General features: G+C 39.2%; 1 protein-coding gene across 4 annotated transcripts in view; it reads right to left on the bottom strand.

Annotated features, from left to right (window-relative positions):
* Positions 1–25129, bottom strand: part of PDE4B (phosphodiesterase 4B) — a 655118-nt gene that overhangs the window by 191873 nt on the left and 438116 nt on the right. The window lies entirely within an intron of this gene.

Genomic DNA, 25129 nt, shown 5'->3' on the forward strand with positions numbered 1-25129 from the left:
GCGACACAGGCTACTTTATTTATAGAGGAAGTAATTATAATTAGTGGAAAGAAAAACCATGTGATTGTGAAAATAAGAGGTTTCCCTTTGGATTTATTTAAAATTAGTCTAAATAATGGAGCCATGCAAAAAAGATAAAAAAGTCACATTTTAACACCTAGGAAGCCACACTATTAATTGGTAAAATCAAATATAAAGAGGATAAACAAGCTGGGATCAAACCTCACGGTTCTTTGTGCAATTCTGAGGATTTAATTTCAGGATACAAAAGTACTCAAAGAGTATTTTGTAATTACAAACCAATAAGAAAACCCATCCAGGAGGAATAATTATATAATTTCTGCATGGCTTCATTGTGCGGGACTGAGACAAGGGGAATAAATAGATTCCTCTATCATTATGACTGCTACAGGCAATGACTCACCATTACAACTGGGACCATATCCTAGAATAGTTTTTGTTCCCTTTGTGTATCATATAAGAAATTAAGCAGAATATATTTCCCAGCAACTCAAAAATATTTAGAAACCCAAAAACCTGATTCTGTTTTAGAGATTATTATCAGTAGCAAGATAAGCAATGAGTTTAAGCTGTTTCTTTGAAAGATAAGAAGTTTATTTTTTGAAAATATTCTCTACTTGCTTCAATCATTGGTCTTAATTGGTGGGGAATTAATTTTATACCAGTGACCCATGGTTTCATAAATATTTATGGTAGCAAAATGCCATCTGTGTAAATAATTAGGGTTTAGTTTCTAAATCCTTGAGACTAACATTATAAATCATATTAAGAAATACTTTAGTTGCTGGCTCTAATCCTACTGGTATATTTTAATTGATGAGTATTAAAACTTCCTTATCAAATGAAGACATTCAGAGAGACTAATATTTGAATACATGGCAAGAAAATCACATAAAAGCATGTAATTTTTTTTTAAAAAAACTGTTCTTTTTAAAAAATTATTTTCACTTATTGCAGTTTTTTTTTTTTTTTTTTTTTTGGTATTTAATTTATTTACTTGATGACTAAATATTACATGACTAAAATACGTAAAACCTATCAAATATATAATTATCTTAAATTTTGATCCCATAGTTGGGTTTTATGTATTTTATTTTTTTTTTCTTTTTTTTTTTTTTTTTAATTTATTTATTTTTAATTAGAGAATCACCGTGAGGGTACAGTTACAGATTTATATACTTTTGTGCTTATATTTCCCTCATACAAAGTTCGGGAACCCATCCCTTCACCAGTGCCCATTCTCCACCACCCGTAAACCCAGTGTCCCTCCCACCCTCCCCAATCCCATCTCCCCCCCACCCCACCCTGCCACTGTGGCAAGGCATTCCCTTCTGTTTTCTCTCTCTAATTAGCTGTTGTGGTTTGCAATAAAGGTGTTGAGTGGCTGCTGTGCTCAGTCTCTAGCCCTCATTCAGCCCGCAACTCTCTTCCCCCACATGGCCTTCGACTACAATGTAGTTGGTGATCGCTTCTCTGAGTTGACCTTTCCCCGGAACGTGAGGCCAGCCTCGAAGCCATGGAGTCAACCTCCTGGTACTTATTTCTACAGTTCTTGGGTGTTAGTCTCCCACTCTGTTATTCTATATACCATAGATGAGTGCAATCTTTCTATGTCTGTCTCTCTCTATCTGACTCATTTCACTCAGCATGAAACTTTTCATGCCCATCCACTTGACTACAAAATTCTTGACCTCCTTTTTTCTAACAGCTGCATAGTATTCCATTGTATAGATGTACCAAAGTTTCCTCAACCAGTCATCCGTTCTGGGGCATTCGGGTTTTTTCCAGATTCTGGCTATTGTAAACAGTGCTGCGATGAACATACATGTGCAGATGTTGTTTCGATTGTACTTTTTTGCCTCTCTGGGATATATTCCCAGCAGTGGTATTGCTGGGTCAAATGGGAATTCAATATCTAATTTTTTGAGAGTCGTCCAAATTGTTTTCCAGAAGGGCTGAACCAGTCGGCATTCCCACCAGCAGTGAAGAAGGGTCCCTTTCTCCCCACATCCTCTCCAACAGCGGTTGCTTTTGTTCTTTTGGATGTGTGCTAGTCTCTGTGGTGTGAGGTGGTATCTCAAAGTTGTTTTGATCTGCATCTCTCTGATGATTAGTGATGCAGAGCACTTTTTCATGTGCCTTTTGGCCATTCGTATTTCTTCCTTGGTAAAGTTTCTGTTCATTTCTTCGCCCCATTTTTTGATGGGGTTGGATGTTTTCTTCTTGTAGAGCTCAACCAGTGCTTTATATACCATTGATATCAACCCCTTATCTGATGGGTATTGTGTAAATATCCTTTCCCATTCTGTGGATAGTCTTTGTATTCTGGTCACTGTTTCTCTTGCGGTGCAGAAGCTTTTTAGTTTAATGTAGTCCCATTTGTTGATCTCTGTTTTTACTAGATTGCTTAGTTCCGTGTCACCTTTGAAGATACCTTTATCTTCAATATCGTGGAGGGTTTCGCCGACCTTGTCTTCAATGTACCTTATGGTTTGTGGTCTAATGTTGAGGTCTTTAATCCATTTTGATCTGACTTTTGTGCATGGTGTCAGGTCAAGGTCTAAACCCATTTTTTTGCATATGGTTGTCCAGTTGTGCCAGCACCATTTGTTAAAGAGGCTTTCCTTGCTCCACTTCACATCTCTTGCTCCCTTATCAAAGATTAGATGGTCATACATTTGGGGTTGTGTGTAGGGATATTCCACCCTGTTCCATTGGTCTACGGCTCTGCCTTTGTTCCAGTACCATGCTGTTTTAATTGTTACTGCTTTGTAGTAAAGTTTGAGGTTGGGGATGGTGATGCCTCCCATCATCTTTTTCCCAAGAATTGTTTTAGCTATCCTTGGACGTTTGTTATTCCATATGAATTTTAGGATTGCTTGATCCATTTCTTTGAAGAATGTCATGGGTATACTTATAGGGATCGCATTGAATCTGTATAATGCTTTAGGGAGTATTGCCATTTTGACAACATTGATTCTCCCTATCCATGAGCAGGGTATATGTTTCCATTTCCTCATGTCCTCTTTGATTTCATGGAGTAGAGTTATGTAGTTTTCTTTGTAAAGGTCTTTTACTTCCTTGGTTAAGCTGATTCCGAGGTACCTGATTTTCTGGGGCACGATTGTGAATGGGATTGCTTTTTTCATGTCCCTTTCCTCTGCCTCATTGTTTGTATATATGAAGGCCATGGAATTAAATGGTATTAATGGAATTAATGGTATTAATGGAATTAATGGTATTAAAATTTAATGGTATTAAAATTTACAGCCTCAATATGCAAAATTACTACACTCAACCACCGCCAAAGTGCCTATGACCCTCTATCATCATTCTTATTTCACCTACAGTCTGGTCTTTCCCTTACTTTCCCCACCACTATTTACTAGTTCCATACTCCAATGCCAAAGGTTTGTCATTGTTCAAAGTCCGTTGTTTTGTTTCTATATTTCACAGATGAGAGAGATCATCTTGGATTTGTTCTTGTCCCACTGACTTCTCTCACTTAACATGATACCCTCTAATTCCATCCACATTGTAGCAAATTGCATGATTTCATATTTTCTTACAACTGCATAGTATTCACACACACACACACACACACACACACATATGGAGCAATAGCACAGTGGGTGGGGCATTTGCCTTGCAGCAGCCAACCCAAATTCAATCCTCCATCCCTCTTGGAGAGCTGGGCAAGCTACCAAGAGTATCCCGCCCACAATGCAGAGTCTTGGCAAGCTACCTGTGTATATTCGATATGCTAAAAACAGTAACAAGTCTCACAATGGAGATGTTACTGGTGCCTGCTCATGCAAATCGATTAACAATGGGATGACAGTGCTACAGTGCTATACTTATATCTATATCTATATCAATATATGTATACATATATGTGTACAGATATGTATACATCTGATCTCAATTTGAGTAAGAAATTGTGGATTTTTTTGTGTGTGTGCGTGCAGTATGTTGTGTTTTGTAAAATCTGTTCTATTTGAGATTGGAAGGGAAAATGTCGGATTTCCTTTTAGTGTAATCTTTCATCAAAAATATGTACAGTCTTGGATGTTATATCCAAAGAAGATACATTAAAAATATTAAAGGATAGTAGGGTATTTAGCAATATAAACTACTTTAAGTAATGATGCGGTATATAATTTTGTTCGTGTTTATTCTTTCAACTTATGCTCAGTTTGACTGGACGATAGCACAGTGGGTAGGGCATTTTCCTTGCATGCGGCCAACCTGGGTTTGATTCCTCCACCCCTCTTGGACAGCCTGGCAAGCCACTGAGAGTATCTCTCCCACATGGCAGAGCCTGGCAAGCTACCCGTTTTTGCTGTTACAAAAACAGTAACAGCAAGTCCCACAATGGAGACATTACTGTTGCCCGCTCAAGCAAATTGATGAGCAACCGGATGACAGTGATACAGTGATACAGTTTGACTTATATGTCTTTAAGTTCTGCTAGTAATTCAAAGGCAAGTGGAACCAGGTCTTGAACAAGAGGACTTGATAGCCTGCTCATGATTACATGGGCTTCCTCTCTGCCTCATGAAGCCTTGAGGCATTGGCCACCTGTTTATGTTCTAGACACACCTGGATGACCGGAGTTAGATCTTAGCTCTGCTACATTCCTAGCTTATTTATAGACTAAGCAAGTTTCCTGTGAAGTGACTAAAGGTTATTAAAATCAGCAGTATGAAACTCATAATCTCACTAATTATGATCCTGCCCAAAGGAATTTTTAAAGCCAGAACTTTAAAACTTTATTTTTTAAAAAAAAGCTAGGTTTTTTTTAAAAATTGTATGATGCTAGGTATATCAGCCACAGTCACATCTTCTACCTTCTTCCTGCTCCCTTCATCATCCTTTTCGGGGTTAATAGAACATCTCTAGTTTTTGGTTAGTGGACCAGATGGAGCTGACATTCATGAGTCCCTAGAGGTTCTGTCTGTGCTCCGGGCTAAATAGTCTCCTGGTGCTGAGCATTCAGGGACCCAGAGTGAGATGCTCTTTGGGAGATCGTCTGAAGCTTCCTCATAATTGGATTTTCATTCCTGGAGGGTAACATAATGAGCTTCTCTGAAGGAAACTGGATCGGAAGAAGAAACAAAAGGAGGTTTTGGAGAGAAATTCCTCAGGCAGGAGTGTGCCTGGAGTACAGACCACAGTGGGGAACAGCAGATGTTCTAGAAAAAGTAGGAGCCCGAGCCTGACTCGGGCAGTGCAAACTCCAGCTACCACCCAACTCGTGTCCTAGGCAGATTAGAAGTCATGTTATAAATGTGACTTCACATTTCTCTTCCTCACCACCTTACGTTGCCCCTGCAGTCACTGTGTCTAGAAAGGCTGGCATAAAGGATACATGGCCGGAAGTAGTTGAGCAGAGTTCGTTTAATGGCACAAAGATGCCGGAGCATGGAATCAAGAGCGCAGGATTTGCAGTCTAGTTGTGTGACTCTTCTTTCTTTCCCCCTTGTGCTAAATAGAGCAAGTATTAATACCACCATGTTTCACAGCTGTTGCGATGATCAAGTGAAATAATATTTATGAAAGTATGTTGTAACCTGAAGCAAATGATAAATGGGTTCATAAATAGCTTCCCATTGTGAGTGTCAGATTATGTAAAGGTTCTAGCATTGATAGAGCACTTGGCTCGTGCTACATGTTGTGATAGCTACTTTCTCTTTGTTATGGGTAAAAATTTATTATGAGTGCTGCCAATGACAAGATATTAATAGGAAAACACACCATCAGAATTTTTATAATCATGATCTTTGTTAACATTAAAAATACATAATCGAAGGGAAACAACAGAAAAAAATACAGCAAAATGTCATCAATAATTATCTCTAGGTAGAGGAATTACAAGTTTTAAAGGAAGAGCTATTAAAATCTTTGCTGAGGAGGACTCCTATTTATTTATTTAGGAATTCTTCCCCACTCTGTTTCAGTTGGGAGCAATGGGGGACTGGACCAGAGATGGGTTACGGACCTAAGTTTGAACTGTAAGTCTTTCCAAAGAGTTTAGGTGTGGGATAAAGACGGAGTGTGTTATATAAACTTTCTGCATAGCTAAGCCATACATTCTAAAACCTGGGAGATTTATGGCCAAGGTTTTGTTCACATGGGCTGCAAGAGACTGGATATATAAAGTGTTAAGAACACAGCAGAAGAGCAGAGAGGAGCAGAGAGAGGCCATGGGAAGTCCTGATTGATCTTTGAAGCTTTCCTGTAAGTTTTTCTAAGATACCTCCTTAAATCTACAATTCCTGGGACTGAAGAAATAGTACAGAGGATAGGGCTTTGTATGCAACTGACCGGGGTTCAATTCCTGGCTCCCATATGGATCCCTGAGCATTGCCAGGAGTCATCCCCACATTCTGAGTCAGGGTATCACTTGTATCACTTGTAATCCTGTTGATCTTCGATTTGCTCAAGCGGGCGCCAGGGTAAACCCTGATAATTCCTCCCCCCCAAAAAAAAAACCCACAAAATATTTTTTTTAAAAAAAGAAAAAGCCTACAATGCTGTTTTCCTAGCTGGATTATGACTTCAGTAGTTAATGAACAATAGGGAATATTTTTTCTTTGTATTTTGTTAATATTTATAAATTTTCCATGGTGGGCACATACTAATATTATACCTGATAAAATGTTTATGACATAGCTACACATGCAATGTATAAATATACACTGTACGCTGTATATTCATACAAAGGTAGAATTCCAACATCAGCTCTTTTGCAAATCACTCTGAAGGGGGAGGGCTGGAGCAATAGCACAGCAGGTAAGGCGTTTGCCTTACATGAGGCTGACCCGGGTTTGATTCTTTCGTCCCTCTCGGAGAGCCTGGCAAGCTACCAAGAGTATCCCACCCACACAGCAGAGCCTGGCAAGCTACCTGATATGCCAAAAACAGTAACAACGTCTCACAATGGAAACGTTACTGGTGCCTGCTAGAGCAAATCGATGAACAATGGGAGGACAGTGCAGAAGGGGGAGTTTTCATATCAGATTTGATAATCACTTCTGCTCTCAGAACTCTCTGGAAAGGTAACTGGACTCCCTGCAGAATGTTAGCCACTTGGTTTGCTTGGAAGTCTCAAGAATCAAATCAACATTAGTACATTAATAGTGTATTAATGCAAAGCCATGGTCTATTCAATCTTCATGCACATTCTTCTTGCAACTGAGTGTTTTCTTGTTGCAGTTATGGACTTGGTCCAAAAAAGCTCTTTGCAAAAAATAAAAAATGTACTAAGAGCAGTATGATTTCCTTGGCCAGAATTCTGTATTCATCTTTAAGCACAAAAACGTGCCAGCTCAAAAAAACCTGTTCCTTCCTATTCCAGCAAATCAGCAGTAAATTTCGAACAGAATGATGCAGCATTAGAATCTTCTTCTGACTCCAATTCAAGGTAAGTGCATTCCAAATGTTTTCAGGATAAATTTAAGGTTGTTTGTAACACTCATTTTTTTTTATGCATTTCTTATTTGTCTTACTCTTAAGTTTTAAACAAATTGACTTTGATCTTAGAAGAGAAAAATAAATTTATAAGAAAATATGATCCCAAATTAGAATGGGGATTCTGAAGGAACCAATTCTCTTAGACTTTTATGTCCTCTCTCTGCAGCATACAAGAAAAGAACAAAGGTGATTTACATCATATGGTGTAATATCTGTCGAACGTTTCAACTCAGTTTTACATTCCTCAATATTTTACTAAAAGTTAAGCAAGAGAGCTGTGTAATGGCTAATGTTTCACTTCTTTTGACAGTAGGAGAAGCTGTTGCTAAACTATGCAATATCTATTAGTTGTTTTGATTTCTTGGTGAGTGAAAGAAGTTGATTTATTATCTATTATGACCACAACTATGGCTCTAGACCAAGTTTACAATTAAACACAGTTCCATTTATTTTCCTTTCTTTCTTTTTTTGGGTGAGGGGTGGGGCACACCTGGTGGTGCTCAGGGTTTAATCCTGACTCTGATCTCAGGATTCATTCCTGTATAGGCTCTGGTGACCATATGAGGTGCCAGGGATCAAACCTGGACCAGACACATGGCTAAGGCAAGCACCCTATCTGCTGTACTATCTCTCCATGCCCTCACGGTCCTTGTTTAAGTGATAAATAGATAAATCAGTAAAAGTAAAATATAAGTTTAGAAAATATATTTTCATACCAAATAAGAAGCTGTAATCTTGCACACAAGAGGGAGCATCACCAAAGTCTTTCCTCTTTCAACTGCACAAAAATGAAATTATTAAGCATGATATTCCTACTTGGTCAATTCAATAGGCCTTAAGGAAACACAGTGTGATTTCAGACTCTATCTTCAAAACCTGCTTTAGCAAAGTATATTCTTTTTGTTTCTGTTTTATTTTTCTCCCAAGCAGAACTCATAGGGTCCAAGAGCCGTCCCAGTACTTCCTGGCCAACTTGGCATTGGTTCAATGCCACAGGATGAATAGTTGCTCAGGCCCTGCGGTGCAGTGGCCCAGAGGCTACAGGACCACACCCGCAATGCTCAGGAGGTCATCTTGTACCAGGGACCCAACCTGGGTCAGGGGCATCAAGACATGGTCCTAACCACTGAACCATCTCCCTGATTATGTAAAATACATTGTTTGCATGATTTTTTAAAAAAATTCTCTTTTTTAAAGTGAAAGTAAAGTGAAATTTATCAGTTACACAGGTGGGGTGGGGGGCTGGGGAGGTGGGCGGGTGGGGGGAGGTATACTGTGATTCTTGGTGGTGGAATACGTGCACTGGTGAAGGGATGGGTATTCGAGCATTGTATAACTGAGACTTAAGCCTGAAAGCTTTGTAACTTTCCACATGGTGATTCAATAAAAGAATAAATTTAAAAAAAAAATTCTCTTTTTTTTTTCTTTCTTTTTGAGTCACACTCAGCGATGCTCAGGGATTACTCCTGGCTCTACACTCATGAATTACTCCTGGCGGTGCTTGGGGGACCGGGGATGCCAGGGATTGAACTCCAGTCAGCGTGTGCAAGGCAAATGCCCTACCTGCTGTACTATCACTCTGGCCTGCTTTTTTTCCCCCTCCCTATAGGTTTTTATACCTTTTGGCTATTTTCTTTAACTCGAATTCCTACTTAGAATGCTTGTTCTTTCTATGGTTCCATTTGGTGATTAACACCAATCAAGACAGCATGATCTTTACATAATAAATAAATGTGAGGGGCAAGTGCCTCCAGAATGTTCTTTTGCTCACACTGCAGCCATTGCTATTTCCTGCAGAGATACATAGGCCTCCGGTCACCTCATTCTGCAGAAATTCTCTACCACGGAAGCTTTGAGAGTTAAACAAAGGAAGCCTCAACCCCTCCTCCACAGGCAGCAGCTCTCTGGAAGGGTGACCGTGTCTGAATTTCAGCACTGTGGACCAAACAGCACAGGATGGCCTTGGCCATTGTCTCTTTTTAAAGATGAAGCAATTAAGTTTCAGAAGAGAAAGTGATTTGCCAAGATTGTCTAACTGGCAGCAGAGCAGGCGCCTAAACCTAGGCATCCCGATCCCTCATCTAGAGTATTCTCTGATGCTCCTTGGCCTTGGCAGTCTGTACTCCATTTTCACTTTTAAATATAACTATTTTTTCATTTTAATGGAATTTCTCAAAGGATCACATTCTTCGAAGTAATAGCTTTGTGTCACTATCAAGCGATCAATGTGCCTTGAAATTCAATAAAAGGTCTGATCCAAGAGTTTCGACTCCTTTTCTTTACAAGGGTGTTTTAAATCCATTGAACATGCAAGTTTAGTAAATCATATATAAAATTGTCAATTCTTACTAACAATGTAGGTAAAATCAGAGAACAGAGGCTGGAAGAGAACACAGAGCTGCTAAAAAAAATAGCTCCAGCAATCTGGAACTGCAACAGCACGTTACCCATTTCACAAGAAAGAAAACTGAGGCCTGAGCATCTAAGTGATTTCCTTCAGGTCCACTGGGATGGTTGAGCTCACTCAGCCTGAAGCACTCTGAAACCACTGTCCTGCTCTGAGTCAAATATTTATAAATCAAATACAAAGACAGAAGTGTCCTCTTCAGAAAGACCCAAATATTATTTACAAACACTCCTTTATATGTCACTGTCACTGTCATCCCATTGCTCATCGATTTGCTCGAGCGGGCACCAGTAATGTCTCCAGTGTGAGAATTCTTGTTACTGTTTTTAGCATGTCAAATATGCCATGGGTAGCTTGCCAGGCTTTGCCGTCCTTTATATGACCCAGACCTAAAAAGAATTTCCCTTTACTCCTAAGGGTCTTTTTGCAATAATCCCCATGGAAGAAGGTCATAGACTTAAAGGATTCTTTTTAGTCATGCTGTAAATAAATAAAGAGATGCCATTGAAACCTCTGGGTGCTTATGTCAGGGAAACCACAAATTTTCTTTCCCACTACGAGGTGTATGCAAGGTCGGGAGGAGTAAAAGAAAATATAAAATTTTCAGAGTAGTTCTGTACCCTGGGCTCCATGGTAAATTTTGATGGGCTCCGGGAGGTGAGATGCCCTTAGTTACCTTTGTGTTCATTTGCCATTCTCACATGGGTCAACAGAAGAGATTAAACTTCAAGTCCTAAGCTTTTGTCATTGACTGTTCATTTTAGGAACTGCATTTCTAGCCAACATTCTGCATGATAGGAGACAAATGAATATGAGACGTGTTCCTGGAAAGATAAGGACAGCTCAAAATCTGGTTTAAAAGTTTAAAAAATTTGCCATAAAAAAGGCTTTAAAATTTGCCAGTCATTATTCACAAATATAGGATTCAATAGCTGGCCAAATGTTTCCATATATTTAATTGTTTTTATTTCTCACAAGCGACCAATGGTAAAACTAAAACTTTCAATGAAAATGAATGTTTTAATTTTAACAATCTATGTCATGAATTGGGCTAGGCTCTGGAGACACAAGCATAAATAAGAAATGACCTTTATCCTCAAGGAATTCAAGATTTTTAGATTTTGTCTTATGTAATGTATCAGATAAGAAATCTTATAAATGAGGCCATACTTATCCAGTTAAATTCAGAACTGAAATATGGTTTGATTAAGGAAATTATTCTTGTTTTGCCATACCAAGTTTCTATTTAGCATAGGCATATAAATTTAGATGAAAGTGGTCATGATATTTTTCTAAACAATATTAGCAGTTTCTTAGTGTTTTATTTTTAGTTTTTGTAAATTTGAGATTCGGAAGGCAATGAGCACCTTTGCAATTTCTCTTGCTATTAACACAATGCTTCTTGTATTCTTATTATTGAAAGAAAATTTTTCACCACGCATTTGCTCAAATAGAAACAGAATCCAAGTGATCATATATATGTAAGATATTCACTTGGCTGGGGCTGGAGCGATAGCACAGCGGGTAAGACCTTGCAGGCAGCCAACCCGAGTTTGATTCCCAGCATCCCATATGGTCCCCTGAGCACCGCCAGGAGTAATTCCTGAGTGCAAAGCCAGGAGTAACCCCCTGTGATAGCCAGGTGTGACCCAAAAAGCAAAAAAAAAAAAAAAAGATATTCAGTTGGCACCTCATAGGACTTTATGGCTAATTTATCTATTATATACCATGTTGGGACTCATAGCTGAGAAGGTGAGGATGGGAAGAATTGATATGTGGAAAAGGAGTAATTAAAAGACTGGGGGAAAAAAAGAATGATGAAGAATGATTCAAAGAGTTTTGCTTTAGGAAAGGAGCTGAATAACCTGGTAATAACAAGCTTTGTGTACACGAGAAACTATTATGCCAGGTGTTTCATCTCTAAGGATGCAAGAAAATGAATTCAAACTATATCCCTAGGGATTTCGGCTAGTTATAGAAATGATTTCCTGACAGTTATTGTAATGAAGACACCAAAAGAAGTTGTAGATTATCACTTAAAAAAAAACAAAACAAAGATTTCTTATTCCCCTTTATATTTCAAATGTGACACGAGTAGGACTCAAAGCGGGCTAGGTGCTTTCTAAGGTTCTGAATACTATTAATACAATGACGTCTGACGTCATATATAAACATCTTCCTGTGGTTACGTTGGCTTGATGCTAAAGTTTGTAATATCTAAAGTTTCCCTCTGTCCAAAGCTCTCTATCAGCAGCCCATATATAACAATCAATTAATGGCTTTCCTCCAGAGTCTGATAGAACAAATTAAAAGGCACTTTGATCAATGTCTGTAAAGGTTAAAAGGTCAAATATAGGGCACTGTAAATATTTTAGGTATTGTTTTTCCACTTACACATTGAGTTTCATTTTAATCCCAGATCAGTAGGGTCTATTAAAAATCTCTGAGAGATGAACCGGGAGCCGCGCCACGAGAAGCAGAGCCTCCGCGCCTATTGACTGTGATCCTGAGGTCTCCTAACCCACTTTGGCACCAGAGCGGATGCTTGAGCCATGCATTTTGACTGTGAACTGAGCTACAACCTTGTGCAGCCCGGGGAGGGATTTTTTTCCCTCTCCACCCCATTTTTCTGAGCGAAAATGGCGGCAGCGGCAGCAGCCACGCGGTGAGAGCCACCCTCTAAGACCCCTCCACCAGGAGGTAGGACTTTCTTTAGTGACGTAGCCTGTAGGTGATCCTGGGAGGGGAGGTGTTCCCGGCGCGCCTTCCGCCCAGAGATGAACCGGGAGCCGCGGCACGAGAAGCAGAGCCTCCGCGCCTACTGACTGTGATCCTGAGTCTCCTAACCCATTTTGGCACCAGAGCGGATGCTTGCAGCCATCCATTTTGACTGTGAACTGAGCTAAAATATTAGAAACCCAAAACTATTGCGGCTATCGCGGCCGCGCGAACTTAAAGTCTTCACTTTAGCAATGAAGAGAAATTATTAGATGATGCCTATTCAGCAGGCCTGATTGTTGGGGAAAATTTCCAATAAATAATAGTGAGTTCTGTATGGAAATATGGAATGTTCTCAATATATATAGAGAATAATGGGAATATCATTAGCTACTTAGATGGGGGGTGGGATGGGAGGGGGGTGTATTGGGGTTCTTGGTGGTGGAACGGGTGCACTGGTGAAGGGATGGTGGTTTAATCAGTATTTGACTGTGACTTAAACCTGAAAGCTTTGTATTTTTTTTCTTGTTTTCACGGTGGTTCAATAAAATATTTCTTTAAAGAAAAAAAAATCTCTGAGATGGTCTATACTTCCCATAAGTACCCCCACAAATTTTCTTCCACCAAATTGATAATAACCTTCAGGGATGACAGAGAAGCAAGTTAAGAACGGATGAGAAACAGGAAGATATAAGAGCTGATGAATCCAGTTCATTGATGAGACAGCCAAGAAATGGGCTGAAGGACTTAAGGAACAATACAGCTTCAGTGAGTCTAGTCCATAAAGTGGCTATTAAAACTTCTGTCTCAGCTCCCTGTTTCACAAAACAAGAATCAGACAAAAGACGAAGTTTTAAAAGTTATGTCCTAAAATATACCCACATGCTAAATGACTAGACAAACAATTGAAATGGATTTCCTGTGGAAACATTTTATTATCTCTCCACACTGTAGCACTGTCTGTCTGTCTGTCATCCCGTAGTTCATCGATTTGCTGGAGTGGGCACCAGTAACATCTCCATTGTGAGACTTGTTGTTACTGTTTTTGGCATATCGAATACGCCAGGGGGAGCTTGCCAGGCGCTGACGTGCGGGCGAGATACTCTTGGTCACTTGCTGGGCTCTCCAAGAGGGATGGAGGAATCAAACCCAGGTCAGCCACGTGCAAGGCAAACACCCTACCCGCTGTGCTATCGCTCCCATCCTCTCTCTCCACACTATGCTTTTGAAATTAGGTATCTCCTTACCTGTGTTACATAGGCAACACCTGTGATTGTCAAACTACTACTATGTATCACTGTGCACAAATTAAAAAATGTGTTTTTTGTCTTTTTTTAAGGGCCACATCTGGTGGCACTCAGGGTTTAATTCTGTCTCTATGCTCAGGGGATCATATGGAAACCCAGGCATTGAACCCAGGTCAGCCACGTATAGCACCGCTTGGTGTGCTACCTCTTCAGTATCTAAAATTATTATTTTAATGGGTTTATTAAATGAGAACTTGTCAATTAAGAGTATGCTGTAGTTTCAGAAAATGGGATTATTAGCTCAGAATCTATGTGAACTCTGGACAAATTTTTAAATCATTTTTCCTTTTTCATTTTCAAAGTAGATATATATCTTTGCTAACTCAGATATTATAAGTTAAATGCTTTGCACACAGCTGGCTAATGGCAAAAGTTCAGAAGACTCTAAATATTGTTACTATTTTGCTCCTACCACCATTATTTCCTATGCTTCGACACTCAAAAGTCATTCTAAGAAATAACATAGTCTTTCTATAAGGCAGAAAAAATTAACATAATTCTTTGTAACTGAGATACAGTTGGGCTGGAGTGATAGCACAGCGGTTGGGCTTTCGCCTTTCACTCGGCCAACCCGTGTTCAATTCCTCCGCCCCTCTCGGAGAGCCCGGCAAGCTACCGAGAGTATGGAGCCCGCACAACAGAGCCTGGCAAGCTACCCGTGCATATTGGATATGCCAAAAACGGTAACAATAAGTCTCTCAATGAAAGACGTTACTGGTGCCCGCTCGAACAAATCGATGAGCAACGGGATGACAATGACAGAGATACAGTTACAAAGGTTTCCTGTTTGAGTTTCAGTCATACATGATCAAACACCCATCCCTCCACCAGTGCACATTTTCTACCACCAATGTACCCAGTACACCCCCACTTTCCAACCTTCCCCCTGCCTCCATGGCAATTTCCCCCATGCTCTCTTTCTACATTTGGACATCACGGTTTGCAATAGAGATACAGAAAGGTTATCACATTTGGTCCTTTATCTACTTTCAGCACACATCTCCCATCTCAAATGATCCCGCCAACCATTATTGTCTTGGTGATCCCTTCTCTATCCCAGCTGCCTTATCCCCCAGCTCATGAGACAGGCTTCCAACTATGGTGCAATATTCCTGGCCCTTGTGTCTACTGTCCTTGAGTGTCAAATTCACATTATGTTATTTTATATTCCACAAATGAGTGCAGTCCTTCTATGTCTGTTCGTCTCTTTCTGACTCATTTCACTTAGAATGATACTCTCCATGTCCGTCCATTTATAAGCAAATTTCATGACTTCATCTCTCCTAACAGCTACATAGTATTTCTAGGTACTATAGTTTCAAAATAAAATAATTCTTGGGAAATCAAAACTTCTATCCCCAAAGAAAAATTCCTCTTAGCTGACAATTTCTGCATTTCCTAAGGTCCTAATATGTGCCATAAGTTCTACTATGTATGGTAGAATAAAAAAATGAATGTATCTGTCATGTTCCTCAGAGGTTTCTTGTTTTGGAGTTAGAAAAAAAATCATATAACTACAACCAGGCAGAACAGAAAGTAGTTTAGCCACTCTACAGTGAAGACCAAGGGAATTAGTGAAGGGTGATGGGTGGAATTTGGAAACACTTGCCATGAAGTTCAGGAACTGCAGTTGTGCCTAATTTCAAGCAATATGATGGTGAGAAACACCATCACGAAAATCACTAACTTTTTTTAAAACTGAATTTTATAGGCAACAGAAGTCTCTGACCAAATCTGCCATTTATTTGTCTTTTCATTCAGTTGAGTAGAAAAGATTGCAAAGTAAAAAACATCTTCAATAAGAGAGAGGGGGAGGGAGAGACAGACAGACAGACAGAGACAGAGACAGAGACACAGAGAGAGAAAGCACAAACATTTCAGGCACCATGCCCAGAAATCACTTGCATAGGAAGTCTTTTACAATAAATCTGTAACTTATGTGAAGTTAAGGTCATTCTATTATCATTTATTTTCTTCTACCACAACCACACAGAGATAATTATCCGGGAAATGCTCTCTCTTCTCCACTTCAGCTTCCATGCAAATTCTCATTGCTGTAATTTGACCAAGAGCAGGCACCCCTACAGACGCCATGATCAATAGCCTCTGGACTTCTACGTCTGGAGATTTATGTAGTTCACATTTGCTTGGATGTGAAGGAAGATTCTTAAATTTTGCTAATTTTTAAATATACATGGTTAAAAAAGGAGAGTCTGATTCACAGAGCAGCATTATGAATAAGTTCTGAAACTTATAGTTATATATGGGGGAAAATCAAGCCACCCATACTCTATGTAATATCACTGATATAAATAAGCTCAGAGGATGATTAGAGAATTAAGCTTTTAAAGGAACAAGGTAATGTAGCTCACAAAAATGCATTCATTCCAGATTTTACTCCTGCTGGGTAGGGCATTGGCATCCCAAACACTAGATTTAGTTGCTATGCACACAATATATGCTATCAGTTTTTTTTTTATAACAGATACTCCACTAGAATCAAAGCAGAAATCACAGCAGCAACAACATAAACAAGATCGTATGATAAGGCCAAGTTTCAAGCAATATTCCTTCAAAATAACTTTTCTGAGGCTATTTGAAAACACTGAACAAATGAAAAGGTATTTTTGACTCCACTTGAAAATAATAAGAAAGATGAGGGAAATTACTTACCAACTAAAACACCTAGAAATACTCATAATTTATTTGAATAAAAAATACACTAAAACCATTCATCAAGAATAATGATAATATTTATGGAGTGCATGGTGCTTTACCAAGACTGCTTGCGTATCCCATGGCATTTGAGCCATATGGCATTCTTGTGAAGTGTGATTGTAGAAACTCCAAGAAGACTGCTATGTAGAGCATGTGCACTTTTAGCTAACAAGCTCTGGGAATGTTCTTTCTAGTAGAAAAAAATACCTTAACCAAACTCAGTAAAGACTCGTGTTCTCCTTGGAACCCCTGTTGCTAAGTGCCTACAGATCTAACTCATTATTTGCTGAATTTGCCCTCTTCTTTCTCTTTCCTCCTTAGAGAATGAAAATTCTATCAGACATGGAGTCTATCAACCGGAAAGAATCATTGACACATAGTAGATGCTCAATAAATACTTTTTAAGAAAAAGCAAATAAATTCATTTAACCTCACATTGTCACATGTCCTCGGAGCTCACCCTAGATGTCTACAGAGCTTTCTCATGGTCAGAGAGGGTCAGATGTTCTCAGCATGGCTGCTTGGCCGATTTTGCAAAAGCACAGATTTCATTGTTTGGCTCTCTAGCTTCACCCTTTAAATATATCATCATTACAAACTCCTCACTTTGGCATTCCAAACCTTATATCCCAAACCTTATCCATACCAATGGCTCTAGGCTGACTTTTACCAGTCCCAAGCCCAGTGTGTCAAAATAAGGCCCCTTGTGTGATTGCTGTGACCCCTTGGTCTGCCATGAATATGGGGCTCCAAGCAAACCTGCTGGTCCACAAATACCTCATTCAATATTTCAACCTATGGAAATAACACCAATCCTTAGCATTTATGTGAGCTGCTACTTCTTTTAGGAGGTGCTGACCAAATACCATCACTTAATTGTATTTTTCTCTGATTCTGCCTCATGAGTTAGCTGTGCACCGTATTCCACATAGTTAGAACTCCCTGAGACCATGACCGTATTTTACAGTACTGACCATAAAGCACCTCCCATACTTAGAAAGTGATCTACTATCTGAAATGATTCCAAAAGGCAGGCCACAGGACAGACACAGTCTAGCTCCTCAAAGGTAGAAGGAAGAATGCAGAGAATGGGTGGAGAATTGATTTAAGAAAAATCGCATTTGCATCTGACTTTTGCCTTTTCAAAATGAGTAGTTTGGCCTAGATTTTTATTTTGTGTTTTCACCTCATCTCAGCTCAGTGTCTTCATCTCTAAAATGAAGGAAAGAATAGTATTTACCTCTCAGAGTTCTCTGTCGAATTTTCATAGAAAACATGAACATACAAGGCTTAGCAAACCTCAAAGTGTTAGTAAGATTTATTGTTTTTGAGCTTGTCAAACAGATAAGAAAGAAAAGCTACTTGGTAAGTAATTTCCTGCCTTCCATGGTGAGGGAATGAGGAGGAAGAGGAGAAAGAAGAAGAAAAAGAAGAAAGGAGAAGGAAGAAGAGGGAAAAAGATGGAGGAGGAAGAAGAGGAGGAGGAGGAAGGGGAGGAGGAGGAAGATGATTTTGAAATGAAAAGAGACCCAATTCTCCAGCAGATGAAACATTATTATTGTGAATGCTGCACCAATCCACTGAATTCCCAGAGAACAGCACTGGGAAAAGATTTCCAATGGTAGATTATTTGGGTGGCTGGATCGATAGCACAGTGGTAGGGCGTTTGCCTTTCACGCGCCGACCCGTGTTCGATTCCTCCATCCCTCTCGGAGAGCCCTGCAAGCTACCGAGAGTATCCCGCCTGCACGGCAGAGCCTGGCAAGCTCCCCGTGGTGTATTCGATATGCCAAAAACAGTAACAATAAGTCTCACAATGAGAGACGTTACTGGTACCCACTCAAACAAATCGATAAGCAACGGGATGACAGTGACAGTGACAGATTATTTGGGGGTTAAAATTTATCATCCGTTGAGTGTATGAAGAGGACAAAAAAAGCTGTAGAAAAAAAATCTCAGATTGGCAAAGGTACAAGTTTCTTCTCTGTTTCCTCATCTGTGTTTGCTCTTTGCTAAATTCATTAATATATGTGAATATGTGTAACCCAAAGTGTCCATCATCTTCGCTAACTCTGGAATAATAGAAATGTCTGGGTCAGCCCTCCCTCCTCTTCTAACACAAAAAGGCCTTGTGGGGAAAAAAAAAAAAAGAAAAGAGGCACTAGCAGGTTTCAGGGCGGAGCAGGGCGTTGAGAGTTCAGTTCTCAGGAAAGCCGTTTCCCATGCCACTTTGTGCCCGAGATAGCCCCGCTCTGAGCGACAAGCTGGGGGTAGGTTATGATATCTGAGACCCCTGGACAATTGCGTCTCATTGTGATATAATCTGATTTCAGAAAGGCTTACGCAGTTCACATTCCTTGTCTGAGGCTTTCCCACATTGGCAGAGGACTGGTGACATTTTAAGAATTTTCTTTCAAGTGCAGGGAAGGAGAAAACATCTGCCTATTATCTGAGAAAAATAAAACAGCTACCTCTTTGGAGTGAGGGCTGGACTATGAATCAGTGTTTTTCTGTTTCTTCATTTCATTTATGTGCAGGTTTACTAGACACTCTGGACTGGTTTGAAACCTCCCAATGACGTCAATGGGGCAGAGAAATTGGAGCAGCAGAGACAGCTGCAATGCACCACATCTACTGAGGTTTTATTCTTTTCTCCCGGGGTGACATCTGAGACAGATATTATCAATCAAACCCTCCTGGCTCAGCACCAAATCAAAGGCACTTGATCATTCAGAGCCGTAAAAGCTGCAATTAGATGATCCGCTCTGCTTTTTCCCCAAGAATATCTTGTTCATGTCAATTAATAATGCAATTAAAACTAAATTAAACAGGAGACTGCTTACTAAAATATTTAATTTAAAGATGGCAGCTTTTTCCTGTAAGGTTTCAGTTATCAAATGATTAAGGTTCATTCTCTCTCTCTCTATTTTGATGTAAAAACTTTACAATTTAAATCTTTCCAATTTTAAAAGCATGAATAAAAGCTAAAATATAAGAAACATACATGAGGTATAATATATATGTACATATATATGTCTCAGAACTTTATTCGGGAAATAAACAATAACAACAAATCACCCCCTGAAAATTGACAAACAGGAAAGTAGTGATCAGTGAATTAACATTTCTTTTAAAAACATTCAAAATAAAACCAAGAAGAAGAAAGCAAATCCAACTGCTTTTTTTTGTTTGGTAGGCATAACATATTATTTACTGACTTCTCCAGTGTCTCTTCTTAGGAAGAATCTTACGTGCCTGAGTATATAATAATATATTGAAATTTGAAAAAATACTGCACTTATTGTAATTACAGAGTTTTTAAAGTAAAGGTCTCCTTTCTGTCTCTTTTCTTTTCCTTTTTTTTTAAAAGGAAATTTTAAACCACTAAGGATTCTCAAGGCCCCAATCATAACAAGATAACAAGTCTAATAAATGATCATTCTTAATATTACTTTATTTATTTAAAAGTTACCCAGGGGTTGGAGTGATAGCACAGCAGGTAGGGTATTTGTCTTGCATGAGGCTGACCCGGGTTCGATTCCCAGCATCCCATATGGTCCCCTGAGCACCACCAGGAGTAATTCCTGAGTGCAGAGCCAGGAATAACCCCTGTGCATTGCCAGGTGTGACGCAAAACAAAAAAATTTTAAAAATTAATAAATAAATAAAAGTTAGCCAGGAGTTAGGCACTCTAACCAGAGTGCAAAACATGGAACTTGTCTCTCCTTCTCTTGGGGATGTTTGTTGGCAAACAATGCTCGTAGTAAAATAAGTACAAAATAGCAGAGAGAGAAAACTGTTGAGCAAACACCAACAACACTCTCAAAATTGCCTATACCAAACTGGATAAGATTCAAAGCCACTTCCAGAAAGTCAAATGGGTCAAGAACAACAGAAATGTAGACAATCAATCCTCCAGCAAGTCTCTGGTGCATGAAACCTGTCAGCTCACCCCACGTTATAAAATCAGATAATATACATGATGTTTATTTACCTAAATAAAAGACTCAAAAAAAGAGCAAAGTCGATAACATAGGAGACTCACATTTTCAACAAGGAATTAAACAAAAAATAATAACATGGGTTCAGATGTTAGCACTAAAACTTTACGCTAGCTTCACAAACATCTTGCCAAACAAACATGGGTATCCAAGGAAAGTCTATTGAAATTGCTTCAATTTGGATTAAACCAGAAGACTTCTTTTTTTTCTCCTTTTCCTTTTATTTAGAAGCAAAATGGATAGTAAATTAAATCTAAAGTCACCATCCATACCACGTAGTATTAAAAGCCTGAGTTTCCTAACTGATCCAGTGCTAAAGTTTCTCCCACTGCTGGCTGCAGTATTCCTTTCTCTATTCCTTTACTATTCAGCATGATAGTAAAATAAGCACTGGAAGCAGATGGATGTGGGTTTGTATCCCAATTCCATCTTTTGGAAGAAACTTGTTCCTGAATGACTGAATCTGTAAAATGATAACAAAGTGACACATGAATAAACACCTTCTAGGCACTCTAAATGTGGCAGTTATTGTATGTGTATATACATTTAACTATGTTATTGTGTTTTAGTGTCAAGAACTTGTTAGACAATGAATGCACAAGGATACACACGTGTGCACAACCACACACACACACACACACACACACACACACACACACACACCACATAACCCCAAAGCAAACCATGATAGAAACTTTATCATCCAGATTTGATCAACAACATCAGTACCAAGAAAAGCAAATTTGGGGCCATTCCTTACCTATAAAAGCTGTTTTATTAGCCAGTGGTCTGCCAAGCCATGTCAGTCTGGTAAACAAGTGTGTATCTACCCTACTGTTTACATAGCCTGCAAGATTCTATCTTCACTTCCTTTTTTTGGAGTTGGTTTCCTCTCTGTCAGACCATAGATGACCTAGTTTCTAACACAAGCATCTCTTTCGTGATTACTCCAATACTCTCTGAAACCAGTTTCCTTTCAAATTCCAAGTCTGGCCATGCCACTCCCTACTTAAAAATCCTTCATAATTTCTCACAGCTTTTAGTAAAAAACTAGTCTTTGTATCTTAGTGTGTCTCAACAGAATTACATGATATGTGGCGTGCCTAACTTTCTGCCTTTTTCTTCCAGACGTGACCTTTAATATCCACTTTTATCATTCATTTTCCCCAAATTACCAAGCTGTTTCAGATCTTCACATTATTTTTTTTCTTCATTTATTCCCACTCAATTCCTATTAATTTATTCTTTAATTTTCACAGGCACTTACCAAATTGTAATGTATATTTTCACTCATGTCTATCTTCTCCCTCCTTGAATATGAGTTCCTAAAGAATAATGACTCTATGCTGTTCATTTCTGTATCCTAGAACAAGGCACAGAATGGCATGAAATTTTTCTTTTTGACAAAGCTAAATGAATCAATGAACAGTAGTATCTTTGATTTCAGTTGATCCACTGCCTTGTGGGAAATGAGACCCTATTAATTTCCATCCTGGACTTGTTTTGATTAAGGAAATAAGCACTGGATTCTAAAGCTATGGAAAAGGAAATTAGAATATCTACAATTAAGCTTAGAGGGACACCTTCTGCAGCATCCCAGCTCTTTGATGGAGAATATAGCCTAGTAAGTCAATCTCAAAACTGCAGTGGTACCAGAGGTGAGAGCCTAATTAGCCCGTGCAGGAAGCTAATTAACAATTTATTGACAACTATACTTGTCCAAGTGACCTGAATATCCTGGATCATTTATTCATTCATCCAGCAAATATTGGTTGACATTCAAATCATCCTACACCTTTCAAATTCAGTGGTGAACTTTTGTGGAACATCTACTCTGGTATATTCTTTCCTTCTGTGTGCAATGTGCAAGGAGTCCATGAAGGAAGGCCCTTTCTGTTAATGAGAAGATCTTGCTCTACATGCCCTGCAATTGGAGCTTCTGCTCCATGTAATTTTGTTTCTATCAGTTTCCTCTGCCCTTTTTTTGTGGTTTGTGCTCTGACCTATCCCATATGCTGACTATATGTCTTGCCAGATTGAGAAGAATCCTTGCTGTCTGAGCAAGCAAGGAACTTAGGTACTGTACTTTAACCATTCACACTATATAGTACTTTGATATTAACAAAGAAGTGGGCTGGCTTTCCTTGTAAGTTTGGCCAACACTCATGAATCAGTGACTGAATTAACCAAAATAGTGAAAAGTACAGGAGAATATTTTCTAACATATGATTGACATGCAAAGACTGTGTTAAGGGCACAAATGCCTTATTAGACAAATTTAATAACAAGACTGAGGGTAATTTTTTTTAATTATTCTTTTATTGAATCACCATGTGGAAAGTTACAAAGCTTTCAGATTTAAGTCTCAGTTATACAATGCTCAAACACCCATCCCTTCACCAGTGCACATATTCCACCACTGAGGGTCATTTCTAATTTATACCAGTCCTAACACACTATATTTCTTCTATAGTCCCTTCTCCACAGGAGAGGAGAGAGGAGAGGGGACTATAGAAGAAATCTGTGATGATGGACTGGAGCAATAGCACAGCAGGTAGGGCATTTGCCTTGCATGCAAGCTGACCCAGGTTTGATTCCTCTGTCCCTCTCGGAGAGCCCGGCAAGCTACCAAGAGTATCCCGCCCACACAGCAGAGCCTGGCAAGCTACCCGTGGTACATTCGATATGTCAAACACAGTAACAAGTCTCTCACAGTGGAGATGTTACTGGTGCCTGCTCGAGCAAATCCATGAACAATGGGACAACAGTGCTACAGTGCAGTCCCTTCTAATCTGAATGTCATTTAAAAAAGGTTTGCACTACTGCTGTTGACAAAAATAGAAATAGTTTAAGTCAAGAGCATTCACTACTTTGTTTGGGGGCCACACCAAGATGTGCTCAGAACTTATTTCTGCCTCTGTGCTTCAGGATCATTTCTGGTAGAGTTCGGGAAACATATGTAGTACTGGGAATCAAAATTGGGTTGGATGCATGCAAAGTGAAAACCCTACCCACTGTACTATCTCTCTGGTTCCCATGAGCATCCATTATTTTAAAGTAAACTAAGAAAAAAAGGACACAAATAATTTAAATGTTTTAGCTCAATCAGACTAAAAGATGTGAGGACTGTAATAATAAAAATCAATGCATTGTCAGTAGTAAATATCCTGGTCATGTAGTAGAAAGAGCAACAATTTTAGAATCAGATGGACCTGAGTCTATATTCATAATGTGCCCAATATTGGTTCTTTGAAAATGGGAAATTAATACCATCTAGTATTCAGTTTTTAATCTATAAGATAGAGGTTCTAGTACTAATGCAATGAATTACTAGAAAAAATAATTGAGACCATGCAAAGTGATGACATAGAGTGTATATTTAATGTTTTTAAAAATAGTTTAATATTTGGAGGGAGTAAAAGGAAACTGTTATATGATGATTTCAGAATAGTCATAACTTGAATCTTTCCAATAACAAAGAATAAGAGGTGCATATATAATCCCTTCTTTTTTACTGCCTTTTTGTTAAAATAAAAGGAATGATAGTATAGCAGGTAGGGCACTTTACTTGCAAGCAGTGGGCCCGTGTTCTATTTTTGACACTGAATATGGTCCCCTAATCTGCTCCAAGAGTTATCCCTGAGCACAGAGCCAGGAATAAGCCCTGAGCACCATGGGGTGTGGCCTCCAAACAAAACAAAAATGAACAGCAGGAACTGTAAAGTGTCTTAAATTATGAATTTCAATGTGAAGACTGGTCCTTTGTAATTTAAGCAAAGATTGTTGACTCTGTCTACAATTTTTGCATCTTCTCAGTAAAGATAAAGTCTGTGAAAGCCCATGTTGACTCTTCCAAAGCTTGGTTCAAAGAAAGCCACCATGGATTTCCACCCCTCAGAAAGGCCATGGGGATTCCTGTAGCTTACTTGGAAATCAATCTCAAAGGGCAACACTAAATGCCACTGCATGGCGATTCTTAAAGTACCACAGAGCCTGAACACTTATGATCTGGTTTCTGCACACTATGGGTGAGTCTAATCTTGACTCACTCTGTCCTGCAGCTTAAGACACTTCTCAGTGACAAAGAGTTCTCTGCAATTTTGCTGCTCTCAGAAAAAAAGGTTACGGTGTGATTCTTAGTTTTAAAATAAAATGTTTTCTTCTATCCAAGTATTTTCAAGGAGTAAGAGGATCAAGGAGTTAAGAGTACTGGAGCGGTAGCACAGCGGGTAGGGCAGGTAGGGCATTTGTCTTGCAAGCAGCAGACCCGGGTTCGATTCTTCCGTCCCTCTCAGAGAGCCCGGCAAGCTATCGAGAGTATCACGCCCACACGGCAGAGCCTGGCAAGCTACCCATGGCGTATTCGATATGCCAAAAACAGTAACAACAAGTCTCACAATGGAGACGTTACTGGAGCCCACTCCAACAAGTGCTGTAGAAGAGGATCAAAACCCAAGGTTTGTCCAGTGTCGTCTCTGCAC

The sequence above is a fragment of the Sorex araneus genome, chromosome 5 (assembly GCF_027595985.1).
Source record: "Sorex araneus isolate mSorAra2 chromosome 5, mSorAra2.pri, whole genome shotgun sequence".
Classification (NCBI taxonomy): Eukaryota; Metazoa; Chordata; class Mammalia; order Eulipotyphla; family Soricidae; genus Sorex; species Sorex araneus.